Genomic DNA, 12,588 nt, shown 5'->3' with positions numbered 1-12,588 from the left:
GAGGCTTTCTCAGGGCTATCATGAGATGACAAACTGAAACAACAGAAACAATAATGATATTACTACTAGTTACAGTAAAAACAGCAATGACAGAAATGATTTTGTTAAGAGCTTGCCTGAGTAGCAAGCGTGAATTACTGAATTACTTTATTAATACACTCTGTGTAATAGATAATATTATTCCCTCCTGTTTACAGATGAAGAAAAGGTCACAGAGAGGTGAATCTGCCCCTAAGCCACAGAGCAGGTAAACAGTGGTCGGAGCATCCAGACAGTTTAACTCTGGAATCAGCACTGCTGACCATGCACTGGAACTAGAAAGAATTTTACATGTTACTTAGTCTACCCCCAGAGCACAAGAATAAAACTCTGAACAATGTCATGGAATTGAGAAAAGTCCTTTAATGGTGAACTAGTGAAGTAACATGATGGAAAATTGAAAATTCAGTGAATTCTAAAGACAGCTACTAAAAAAGAGATAAATTTCTAGAATGACTCCCATGGGATAGTAATGATCAAAATTAACCTAACTAATCCACATGCGAGAAAGAGCTAAAGAATAATTGTTTTACTGATTGTCAAGTTAATTTTCACATACCATCCTCTTCAATGCTTATGTTGTAACTGTCACAACTTTCTACCAAAACATCATCACTTACAAAACTAGATTTAAAATGAGATACTAGAAAAAGATGTAAAATTAAGATCAAACAACATAAACCCATTAGAAAGAAATTGGCCCTTTAACTTTTCCCTTCACAGATTTACAGGTGGCAAGAAGAAGTAATATACTTCAAACACTAAATGGCACCTATTAAAATGTTGGAAACCAAAATTAATAAAAAGTTTTATTTTATAAGTAGGGTAACACAATCCCTTCTTCTTATTCTTTTTACCTTTATTTTTGAAAGAAAATATTAGCTTCAAGGCCTTAGTTTGGTGACCCTTAAGCTAAAGACAGGAAATCACTGTGGGTTCATCTCTTGTTTGATTTGCAACTACTTAAATTTCCTTTGATCTCAACTTAATTTCTTCCATATTTTTGTGAATTAAAAACTTGTTTGATTTTGTATTTTCCACTTGTTACAATTTATCATCTGCTTTCTTATTGTCAACAGCTGCAAACATCTTTAGATGCTGCACTCAAAAGGGTTGATTTTGTGATTCATTTGTGCCTTAATTTTGGCAAAGGGGTCTTAATTAGTTATAAATCTTCCCTTGTGAATTACTAAGAAGCAATTTCCTTTCGTGGTAAAACTAGGGCTGGAATAGCTTTGTTAAAATTGATGCCACACGGGAAAAAATAAAAAAGCTAGTAATTTCTTTGAAGATAGTCTATGCTTGAATCTTGGAGGTGAGGGTTATTGAGTCATAATAGCTGGTTTAATTCTATCAAAATGTGTTACACTCTAAATTGTTCTTGAGCATAAAACTGACCATGTTATGTAGAAAACAAACTTATGGTTACCAGAGGATAAGGCGGGGGGAGGGATAAATTGGGAGATTGGGACTGACATATACACACTACTATATATAAAATAGATAACTAATAAGAACCCGCTGTCAGGACTTCCCTGGTGGCTCAGTGGTTAAGAATCCGCCTGCCAATGCAGGGGACACGGGTTCGAGCCCTGGCCCGGCAAGATCCCACATGCTGCAGAGCAACAAAACCCATGTGCCACAACTACTGAGCCTGCGCTCTAGAGACCACGAGCCACAGCTACTGAAGCCCGCGCACCTAGAGCCCATGCTCCGCAACAAGAGAAGCCACTGCAATGAGAAGCCTGCACACCGCATCAAAGAGTAGCCCCTGCTCACCGCAACTAGAGAAAGTCTGCGCACAGCAACGAAGACCCAACGCAGGCAAAAATAAATAAAATTAAAAAAAAAAAAAAAAGAACCTGCTGTATGGCACAGGGAACTCCACCCGATGATCTGTAATGGCCTATATGGGAAAAGAATCTTAAAAAAAAAAAAAAAAAAAGCGAGCGGCTATATGTATATGTATAACTGATTCACTTTATTGTACACCTGAAACTAACACAACATCGTAAATCAACTATACTCCAATAAAAATAAAAATAAAAAAGAACTGGCCATGTTATTTAAACTGCTGTATGATAGCTAACACTACACGCAAACCAAACTCCAAATGGACCCATGCATTGATTAACTGCTGGCTGTGTGATAAAACTTATTTTTTTTGAAAGGCAATGTAGTCAGCAAACTCAGTTTGGCAACAGAAAGCATCACAACAGAGATCGTGCTACCACTGAGCAAGGGATACAGATAACAAGAAATTTAAGAAAGGTATTTGCCTCTTTATTGTGCCTCTCTATTGAAAAAGCTTTGAGGAAGCTTTGTAAAATGCCTGAAGAAGCCAAGTGTTTTAAATCGTCATTGTACAATGTATCTATCTGTATTTAAGTTTATATATATTTATTTTTCATTTGGTGGACTGAAGGCAGACAGCCATCTCTGATTCACCATCAACTTTGTGTTTTGCTCAAGCCCAGGGCTCATGCACTGATGGGTAACAGCCTTTCAAAGCTCTTCTTGTGGAAATAGCTGGGTGGGGAGGGAAACGGCTTCTGAATTCAACAAGTCCACACAGGCAAGAGAAATGATTCTTCTTCTAACATGGGTCTCATACGTCCTCAGTGAATGTCACCTTTCTTGGTAAATAAGTTTCTAAAAATAAGTGAGAAAGTCAGGGTGAAGAAAAAAAAGTAAGATGGGGCCGGATGAGGCTTATGGATGAAGAGGTGAGCTGCAAAGCCAGCTCCAGGTCACACAGAGAGAACATGCTTTGTCATGTAATTCTTGGCGTCCATAAAATATAAACATGTTATTCAAGGGAGGCACAGCTCTTTTCAGTCCTCTCATTGTTTCATGGAGACGGTGCCCTGTGACGTCATGAGCTACAGGGTCCACTATAGTTGGACCCCAAATCAAGTGAGAATCGCCCTTTGGTTCAGTATCCCTTACTGGAAGCAAATGGCATCAAATCAAAGTACTATTTGGTTTGAGCATCTTAACAGGTAACCGAACTATGTGACTGGGCTCTTTGATAGGCTGAGTTAATTTAAGAATAAAAGCTTAATAGTTAAAATCATTGTGTTTTATAGGAATGGACTATAGCCCCCATAAAATTGTACGCAAAAATGGAGTGTGTAGCCTCATGAAATTCCATAAGGTCACCAGGCTCTGGAACAGTGGCCCGCACTTCTTAAGAATCACCAGTCTGGAGGAAGCGTGGTCTCTGATTCTCAGGCAACCCTATGCCAATATTTTTTCTCTGACTTGAGGTATTGGTAACCCTTGGCTGGAGGCCAAGGTGCACTCTGCCTGGCACCTAGAAGGCTGGTGTCCTTGACAACCAGAGAAGAAACACAAGCTCTGAAATCACTGGAGCTTGGCTCAGTGTGACGTGGAAGCTAAGGACACAGCCCAGGTCTAAGGCCACTGCTCTTCTTCATGAGAATGAGAAATAGCTGAGGACAGAGACCAGACTTCTTTTTTCTATTGAAATCTAGTTGACTTACAATGTTGTGTTAATTACTGCTGAACAACAAAGTGATTCCATTATACATATATACATTCTTTTTTAATATTCTTTTCTATTACGGTTTATCACAGGATATTGAATATGGTTCTCTGTGCTACACAGTAGGACCTCGTTGTGTATCCATTCTACATATAAAAGCTTACATCCTCTAACCCCAGCCTCCCACTCCAGCCCTCCCTCACCCCTCCCCCTTGGCAACCAGCAGTCTGTTCTCTATGTCCGTGATTCAGTTTCTGTTTCACAGATAGGTTCACTTGTGTCATATTTTAGATTCCACCGCCTCCAAACAATAGAGAAAGGATGGCCCACAGGCGGCGTCTCTGGCCGTGGCCCCGAGGCATTCGAGTCCCAGGGAAAGGGCCATGGGGGGCTGCACTTCACCCCCGTTTAATCCTCCTGGAAAGTATCATCTGATCTGCCCCTACCTGATCTCAGCTTCGTTTTTAAGGGATAGGTAGTCTGTAGACATTTTTTTTACGTCTAAGCTGAGTAAGTCCTATTGGTAGAATCAGAAGCTAAGAAAAGACCTCAAACAAAGCACTAGACATCTCATTTTGTTTCACCAAGTAATCAGCATCGCAGGGCTCCCTCGCCCTGCCTGTTCCCTGACTAGAACATTGACCCACACTGGTTGGCTCTAGAACATGACTTCGCTTCACCTCTTCCATAGTCATGCCAGCATTACTTTCCCTTCCCCTTTTATAATCAACTATAATACAGACTAAAGGCACATTTCTCACCCTCCTGGAATCTTCCCAGAAGCTCGGAGACAGCCAGCTCTGCACATTTAGGAAGATTGGCGCTGGCAAGCCTCATACAATCGAAGAGTGTGGGTGCTGTTTCTTGGGGCTGCTGGGACAAGATACCACAACTGGGTGTCTTCTGACCACAGAAACGTATTCTCTCACAGTTCTGGAAGCTGGAGGTCTAAATCAAAGTGCTGCCAGGACCGTGCTCCCTCTAAAGCCTCTGCGGGGGGGTCCTTCCTCACCTCTCCCAGCTCCTGGTGGCCCCAGGTGTTCTTGGCTTGTGGCTGCATCACTCCAGTCTCTGCTTCCGTCTTCACATGGCCTTCTCCTCTGTTTCCTGTGTGTCTGTCTCCTTCTGTGCGTCTCTTCCAAAGACACTTATGAATCTAGGGGACACCAGTGTATTCCAGGATGATCTCGCCTTGAGATCCTTAACATCATGACAAATACGGTCCCATTCCCAGGCCCCAGAGTTTGGGATGTGGACGTATCTTTTGGGGGGACACCATTCAACCCACTGCAGTGCACACCCCCCCCACACACACACGCACAGGACTGAGTTATCTCCTGGAGTTACACGCACTTCTGGAAAGAGTGAAGTATGGTATTAGAGGCTGGGGCTTTGGCCTGGTTTTGAAGGATCTGAGTTCAGCTATATGGTAGCGTGGGTAGTGAGAAGGGTTTTCTTCGTTCATTTTTTCATGACCTCCTTTTTATACCTTGATCGTTGGCAGAGGACGGCTTGCTCAGGGGGACGAGTCCCAGCACGATGGAGGCAAAGGTGTTGGAACTGAAGCCAGTTGTGTCTTATTGCACGCGGTCAGCAAACTCAGTGGGCATCTCTGCCTTATTTATCTATCGCTCCGTCTCCACTTTAGAGATCAGAAGTAAGATGGTTGGTCAAGGGAGGCATCAACACTTTTAACTGAAAATGAAGGCAGACTTTTCTTTTTCCCTGACGGAAATTAAGGCTGACTTGATTGGGTTGACAATGACTCATTTGACTCGTTAGATAATAGGAAGGCAATTTTCCGCAAGCTGAGTTATGTCCTTAATTTTAATGAGAATAGATTTAAAGCACCTGATAAGACAAAAGCCTTTGAGGGCCACCACTTTGTGTCTTATCCAGGGCTGCCACTTGTGTTAAGAGTCTCTGCAAATGTTATCCCCTTAAGTTGGTCAGTGCACAAGCTGTGTAGTCAGACTCACAAACCTGGGCATTTTAGTTTTAAATTATTATGCAATAATATAATTCATAAAATCTTATTTTCCCAAATGCTTATGAGTATATCAAATTAAACAAAGTGCTTCTTCAGGAAAGTCATGTGATAAATCTTGGTAACTTTGTTTTTTTTTTTTTTTTTGGAATGTGTATTCCAGAAATTATAATAATGTAGTGATTATAAGGTAACAAATTCTTTTACCAGTTAGATGGGTTCAAATCCTTTGCTTTCAATGTAGAGAAGGTCCTAGTCATGTTATTAGGTTATTAAAGATAATTTTTAATGCCATATTACCATATTGTTTTGATCACATAATTTAGACAAATTTCAATGAATTGAGTGAAAATGTTTTAACAAAACTCTTTCTATTCCCATCTACTTATTTATACAAACATAGTTTTCAACATTTGACATTAAATAAGAATAGAATTGATGAAGATTCCTAGCTCATTCTATATGTGAGAATAAAAGACCATCATCACTCATCACATTAAGAGACGAATCTGTAATAATATTTTGTTTCTGGTGAATAATATCAAAGTTGGTATCATATAGTTTTTCTCAATTATTTATTGTAATGTAAATTATAATAATAGAAGAAATCTTTAACATTTAGAAACTCATAGACTGAGGAAATTTTTGAAGATACTTTATATGTATCTCTATATCTATCTATCGATCGATCGATCGATCGATCTATATTTATTCCAGAGAAGTATGATAGAGTAACCCATAAAAGACTCTCCAGCCTAAAAAATGTATTACACTACAATAAAAATCTATGGAAGAAGAGCCCAAGGAGAAAAAAGAATGAGAGAAACTTTCCAACTGTTAAAAAAGAGCTTATTGTTATATATGTAAATTTAAATGGATGATGGTAGGTGTTAACTCCCTATACAATAGCTTTCAATCTTGAAAATGTACCAGAATCATCTGGATGGCTTCTTAAACACTCCTAGAGTTTCAAATTCAGTAGGTCTTGGATGGAACTTGCAAATTTGCATTTCTAACATGTTCCCAGGAAATTCTGATCCTCCTGGTCTGGGGGCTACACTTTGAGAAGGATCACCCCTAGGTATCTGGAGTCCATTGGATATTTGGATATTTTTACAGGAGTGATTAATTAAGGACATGGGCAAAAATGTTAAAGGTCACAGGATAGATAGATAGATAGATAGATAGATAGATAGATAGATAGATAGATAGATGGAAGGAGCCTGGCCAGGCCAGAACAAAGCAATAGGGTTGATAAAAGTAAGTAAATGGGCAGGAATCAGAGTCCTCTGTTCAGAGTGGTCCCGGAACAGTTTGCAGGGGCACCTTAGTTAGCTTAAGCTTTTAAATGCCCTATATTCGCGGATGCAGGCGGTGCCCATGTAATGATGGTCAGGGCCATCTTTGCTGAGCACTTTTTCCCAATGTCCAGTTCTCAGTGATCTGTGTCCTGTGCTGAAGCAGCCAGTCCCCCGGCATGAAGCTGCCAACATGGAAAGGCCCTCAAGTTCTCCATTTTGCCCTGATCTGCCTTCCTACAGCCACAGTTTTTACAGTGTGGTTACACAGTGGGCTTCTGGACCTGGTGGGAATGATACCCTATGGAGCAGCTACTGGGCAAGGTTCTTCACATTCCTAGCATTTCATGGCGTTTGATGTGATCCCCATAATAAAGATGCAAACGCTGAGCCTTCCAGAACTTAGGGGACTCACCCCTGCCCCCAGAAGAGTGTGGAAGTGGGCATCTACTTAACACCAAAGTCTGTCTGTCTCTTTCCTCTATCTCCATTGTCCAACGTACATCAGAAATACACGCATCCACATATAAGCAATATCGTATGACATGTGGAATCTAAAAAAATGGTACAGATAAACTTATTTACAAAACAGAAACAGAGTCATAGATGTAGAAAACAAACTTATGGTTACCAAGGGGGGAAGGGGGAGGGATAAACTGGGAGATTGGGACTGACATATACACACTACTATATATAAAATAGATAAGTGATAAGGACCTACTACTGTAGAGCACAGGGAACTCTGCTCGATACTCTGTAATAACCTATATGGGAAAAGAATCTAAAAAAGCCTGGATATATGTATAACTAATTCACTCTGCTGTACAGCAGAAACTAACACAACATTGTAAAATCAACTACATGCCAATAAAAATTAATTTTAAAAAAAGGAAAGAAATACCTGCGTCCAACTCACCTATGGTACTTGTCAAAAATGCAAATCCCAGCCTTGTCTCAGATTTATTCAATCAGAATCTTTGAGGGATATCTGGGAATCTCTATTTTTAAAAACCATCCCAAGAGATTATTCTTTATTCAGTAGACTTCTAGAATTGCTCTATTTCTGAAAAGGACACATTTTCATATAACCATGTAAGACTTCATTTAACCTGCACAAGTGATAAATCAACCCTCCGTACATGGCAAGAATATTGAAGCTTTGTAAAGGTCACTCCATTAATGGTTTAAAGGGTTCCCAGATTTCTATTGATAGATAATTAGTATCACTTAGCATAGTTATCTAAGCATAGGATGAAAAGCTACATCTTTGTTCTGAGGTTTCTGGTACTCAAATCTCCCAGGCATGGGGCAATGGTTAATTTGCTGCTTTGTTTTGAAATAAGTTTTTGATTACTTTTTTCTCTATGCAAGAGTCCGTTCTCCCATGTCATTGACTCCGGGGATTTCTCGCAGTGCCTCTTTTGATTGGACCTAGGCACATCCAGCACCAAGCTACCCACGAAGTTCCCCATGGATTCTCATCTATAGAAGGGCTCTCACCTTCTATTCCTCAGTGCCTCATTCAATTAGAGTTAAACAAAGCAAGTGCTAATTGAAGACCTACTGCAGGCAAGCCATCTCTGCAGGGGCTTCAGAGAGCCGTAAAGGAGGATGCGACACCAACTCTGCCTTCTTGAAGCTTTAGAGAAATACCAGGATGGAGCTGGTGACACCAGGAAATTTACTGTCATTGGACAACCATTTCTGCCCTGCTCTGTGCATGGCCCTTGGAGATGCTGGGGAATATGCTGCAGGCACAAATGACTCTGTTGGCTAGAGTAGGACAGTAGAGATCAGAAAGAACAGATCCATGCTGGGATCCTTAAACCTTCATCTGAGCCCAGGGCATGCTTTGCCTGGCCCTTTCACTCCCTACCACAGTCCATCAGTCTCATCAAGCAGTTCTCCTGGGACTCTCACTGGCAGGAGTATCACAAGATAGAACTGCATAAGGACGCCAGCATCACCTGAAAGTCAAAAACCTTTCCCAAGTAGAGTGAAAGCATCCATGCTTCCCCTTTCACTGGTGGCCCTTTTTTCATCTGGCTATAGTTTAGTATAAGCAACAAAACCATGGATAGAATTCTCTGCAGCCTGTAGATATTTATGCTTTTCAGACTCATTTCCAGTGATGTACTCGTATGTCATAACGCACTGGCTTCTGAGGGATCATTAGATATGGCAGACTCTGTAAACTGACACACCAAAGCAAGTTCAATTTGTTCTGTGGGTTTTTTTTAAAAGGCATCATAAGTTAGTGACTCCGAATTAAAGCACATCATATATTAGGACATGTATTTGAATTATATATTAATAACTCAAGTTATCTTTCTCTTGTCTATACAAAAACATCACAATTTAAAATTTTTGTTGAATATTTTATATGTGTGAAAAATACACACACAAAGGGTAACTAGATATTTATATTGACGGGTAATACAGAATAATAACAAATACAGAAAAACAGGTAGAAGGATATAAAAATAATCCATTAAACTGTTACCAAGATATAATTACTATTAATGTTTAGGTTCATTTTTATAGTAACAAGTGTTTTAAAATAAAATTGGAATTTTGGGGTATATACTATGTTAAATTCTACTTTAAAAAGTTAACATTTTATTAGGAGAATTTCTCCATAACATTAAGTTTTTTGCAAAGCAAATTTTCCCAGGCATATAGTTGCTAGTTTCCAGTACATGGATATAATGTTATTTGTTTGGCCATTTCCTCGTACGTTGGACGTTTAGATGATTTCTTTTCTTTGCTCCTATTTTTTCCCTCCCTCCCTTCTTCCCTCCCTCCTTCCCTTCTTTCCTTCCGTCCTTCCTTCTCTCTTTTTTCTTGCTACTCTTGTAAATAAACATCACACTACAAGTCTGTGTGTGATTAATAACATGACAAAGCAAAGTCTCAAGGAATTTCTCAGGATTAATGGCCCCTAGGAAGGAGTTCACTGTGGACCAGATCTCCCATCTGGTCATCTAGTCTCTGGGAAATGCCTAGTGATAACGGCAAGCACTGCTGGATCAGCATTCTTTTTTCTTTCCTCAAGAATAGGAATTTTTTTTTTTTTTACATTTTTCCCAGTGGCAACAGCTTTGTCTTCCTGATGACACTCTGGCATTCAGGACAGTTATCTGTTTTTGAGGTGCTGATGAATAAATCTAGGAATTGAAGATTTTATGAAACACAGTCATTCAATCGCTGTTTAAAAGATACAATCAAAATGGCGTGATCTGTAAAGTTTGCCTGCATTACATAGAAATACTTAATTCTATATATAGGGCAATGCACTACGCTTTTCTTGAAAATGATTTGTAGAAATAATTAGGCTTCCTCCTTGGCACCCTATAGTATGAATTATATGTTATATGTTAACATATAATTATAATTAACATATAATTATATGTTGTATATTATATGTCATTTATCAACTGCCATCAGCTCTGGCTGGGTGGTTTGCACCAGCACTATACACAGTCCTACAAGACCTGATGCTAATATATAACAACAAAACTAATATGCCCAGACTTCAGCCCAGTTGCTAAATATGTGACTAATCCCAGTGGGCTTGTGGTTCCAGCGTACTTGATTTCCAAGAGACTTTTTGCCCAGTTTCATTTTTATAAGTATATTTATGATATAACATAATACTATAAAATATGATATTGTAATAGACGTTACTATAAATATACAACTATATTATAGACATAATATACAAATATTAATTATTGTATCTTTAGCACTCCAAAGTTGTTTTTCCTTGACATATTTTAGTCGAGATGAAGTGTTTTCTATGCTTCCGTAAGGTTGTATGGTGTGGTCAATTAATCCATTTTAAAGAGCAAAAGTCCACTTTTTTTCTTATAGTCTCCCCTTTGATTGCTTAAATGATAAAACTGTTCTCTAGTGCTTTCATCAGAAGAGAAGATTACCAGGTTAAGTTATAGGTCCCTTTTCCTGTAGATTTGCCTGTGAACCTTACGTTTATGCCTCTCTTACCTACCCCTGGTGCAGATCCAGTCTACCTTTGCTCTCCAGACCCACACATGCAAAGGCCTCGTGCATGTGCCCTGTGAATTCACCCTACTTTCAGCAAATACAGTCTGGACATGTATGAGCTGCAGAGCCAGTTCTGAACCCTCCAAAGTCTCTGTCCTTTGGGGTGTAGACTGCAGTGGAGGAGGGTGGCAGGGCTGTCCTACCAAAACCTCAGACTCACTCAGTTCACACTGAACTTGTTCTGGGCTTAGCTCAGACCTGCTCTTCTCCCCTAGTCCGTGTTTCAGTTTTTGGCACCTCCCTTGACCTATTCTTCTAATCTTATAACAAAAATGTGCCACGCACTTGGCTAGATGCTGGCAATATGACAGTAAGGCATATAGAGCTTGAGCTGACATTCTGAAAAAAATCACAGCAAAAGCAGAAGCTGCTGAGGCATGTACATGCAGCTCTGTGTATGGGGGAAAGAGCAGGTGAGAGAGGAGGGTCCCAGCTCTGGAAAGCAGATAGTTTTCATTTCATGTGCAAACTCCAATCAATTAATCGTGGCTGCCTCGAGCTCTGGGTTGAGAAGCCTCCATCTAGGTTGAGACAGAAGACTGCTGTGATCAATTAGTGATGTCTGCCAGGGGCAGTAGCTAGAGGTATATGCTCATGAATTCTAAGCATTTACATCCTGTATTCCTAACACAGATTTCTTTCTAACAGAACTAGGGGAAACTACCACTGGATGTTTGTCTGAGCATAAGAATGGTTTGCTGAGTTGTGTTTAAAGCCTCAGGCGGACTCTGCTCCCCCAGGGTAATTATATCAGTACTCAAACCTTCCAAAATTGTGACTGCAAAACTGTACTGTCTGTTTTTTAATGTATATGACTAGTGAGTATCATCATCTTAATTTTTTAAGATAACGTACACATGGGTCTTAAATCATTGTGTAAAAGGTTTTCCAAAAAGACTTGGAAGCTGACAGAGTATGGCATTCTGCCTGATGGAGGATGATAATAATATGACATTATAATATTACATTTTTATAATGCATATGATACTATAATACATATAAACCAAAGATTTTAGGGAAAAACACAAATGTTGTGAGTTCAATTATACAAAAGGCAAAGAATAAATAATACTTCAAATGACATGGTTCTGAGCTCTTGTAGTTTTGTATTAGACTACATTCAAGGATCTTTCCATGTCCCTGGTCATCTCAAAATTCAACTTATTTCTGTTGGTTGGTTGTTTAGAGCTCATCCTTATCAAATGGATTAACGATGCCATTATGTGTCATATTATGTAATTTTCCAGTCAATAGAGGAAGAGGTTTTGGAAAGTGAGCTCCCTGGAAGAAGTAGAACAATAGTGGCCCTCATTCCCTTCAGTCTGGTGTGACTAGTTGGGGCTGGATGCTGAGCCAGGCATTTTAGACCACGCTTGGCTTACCTGGAAACCACATGGAGACAGTTCAGATCTAGTTTGGTTCACAGTGGAGCAGGTCTGAGGGCCTCATCCTAAAGAAGGCAAAATTCAGCCAAGTCAAGCCCTTCAGAATTCTATATGCATGTCAGTTGCACCATCTTCACTCTGTGATTTTTAGTTCTTCAGGATCTTATCTCGTCTATTATATTTCTGTTTTCTCCCATAATCCCTGTTCTTTCCTTTTTTCCTCTGAATTTCCCACTGCGGGTAGCAGTACTCATCACTTCATCAGGGTAACCTACTAACTATTCACTACAGGATGGAGGGAGCAGG

Source organism: Physeter macrocephalus, chromosome 8, assembly GCF_002837175.3.
Source record: "Physeter macrocephalus isolate SW-GA chromosome 8, ASM283717v5, whole genome shotgun sequence".
NCBI lineage: Eukaryota > Metazoa > Chordata > Mammalia > Artiodactyla > Physeteridae > Physeter > Physeter macrocephalus.
This window is presented reverse-complemented; position numbering follows the sequence as displayed.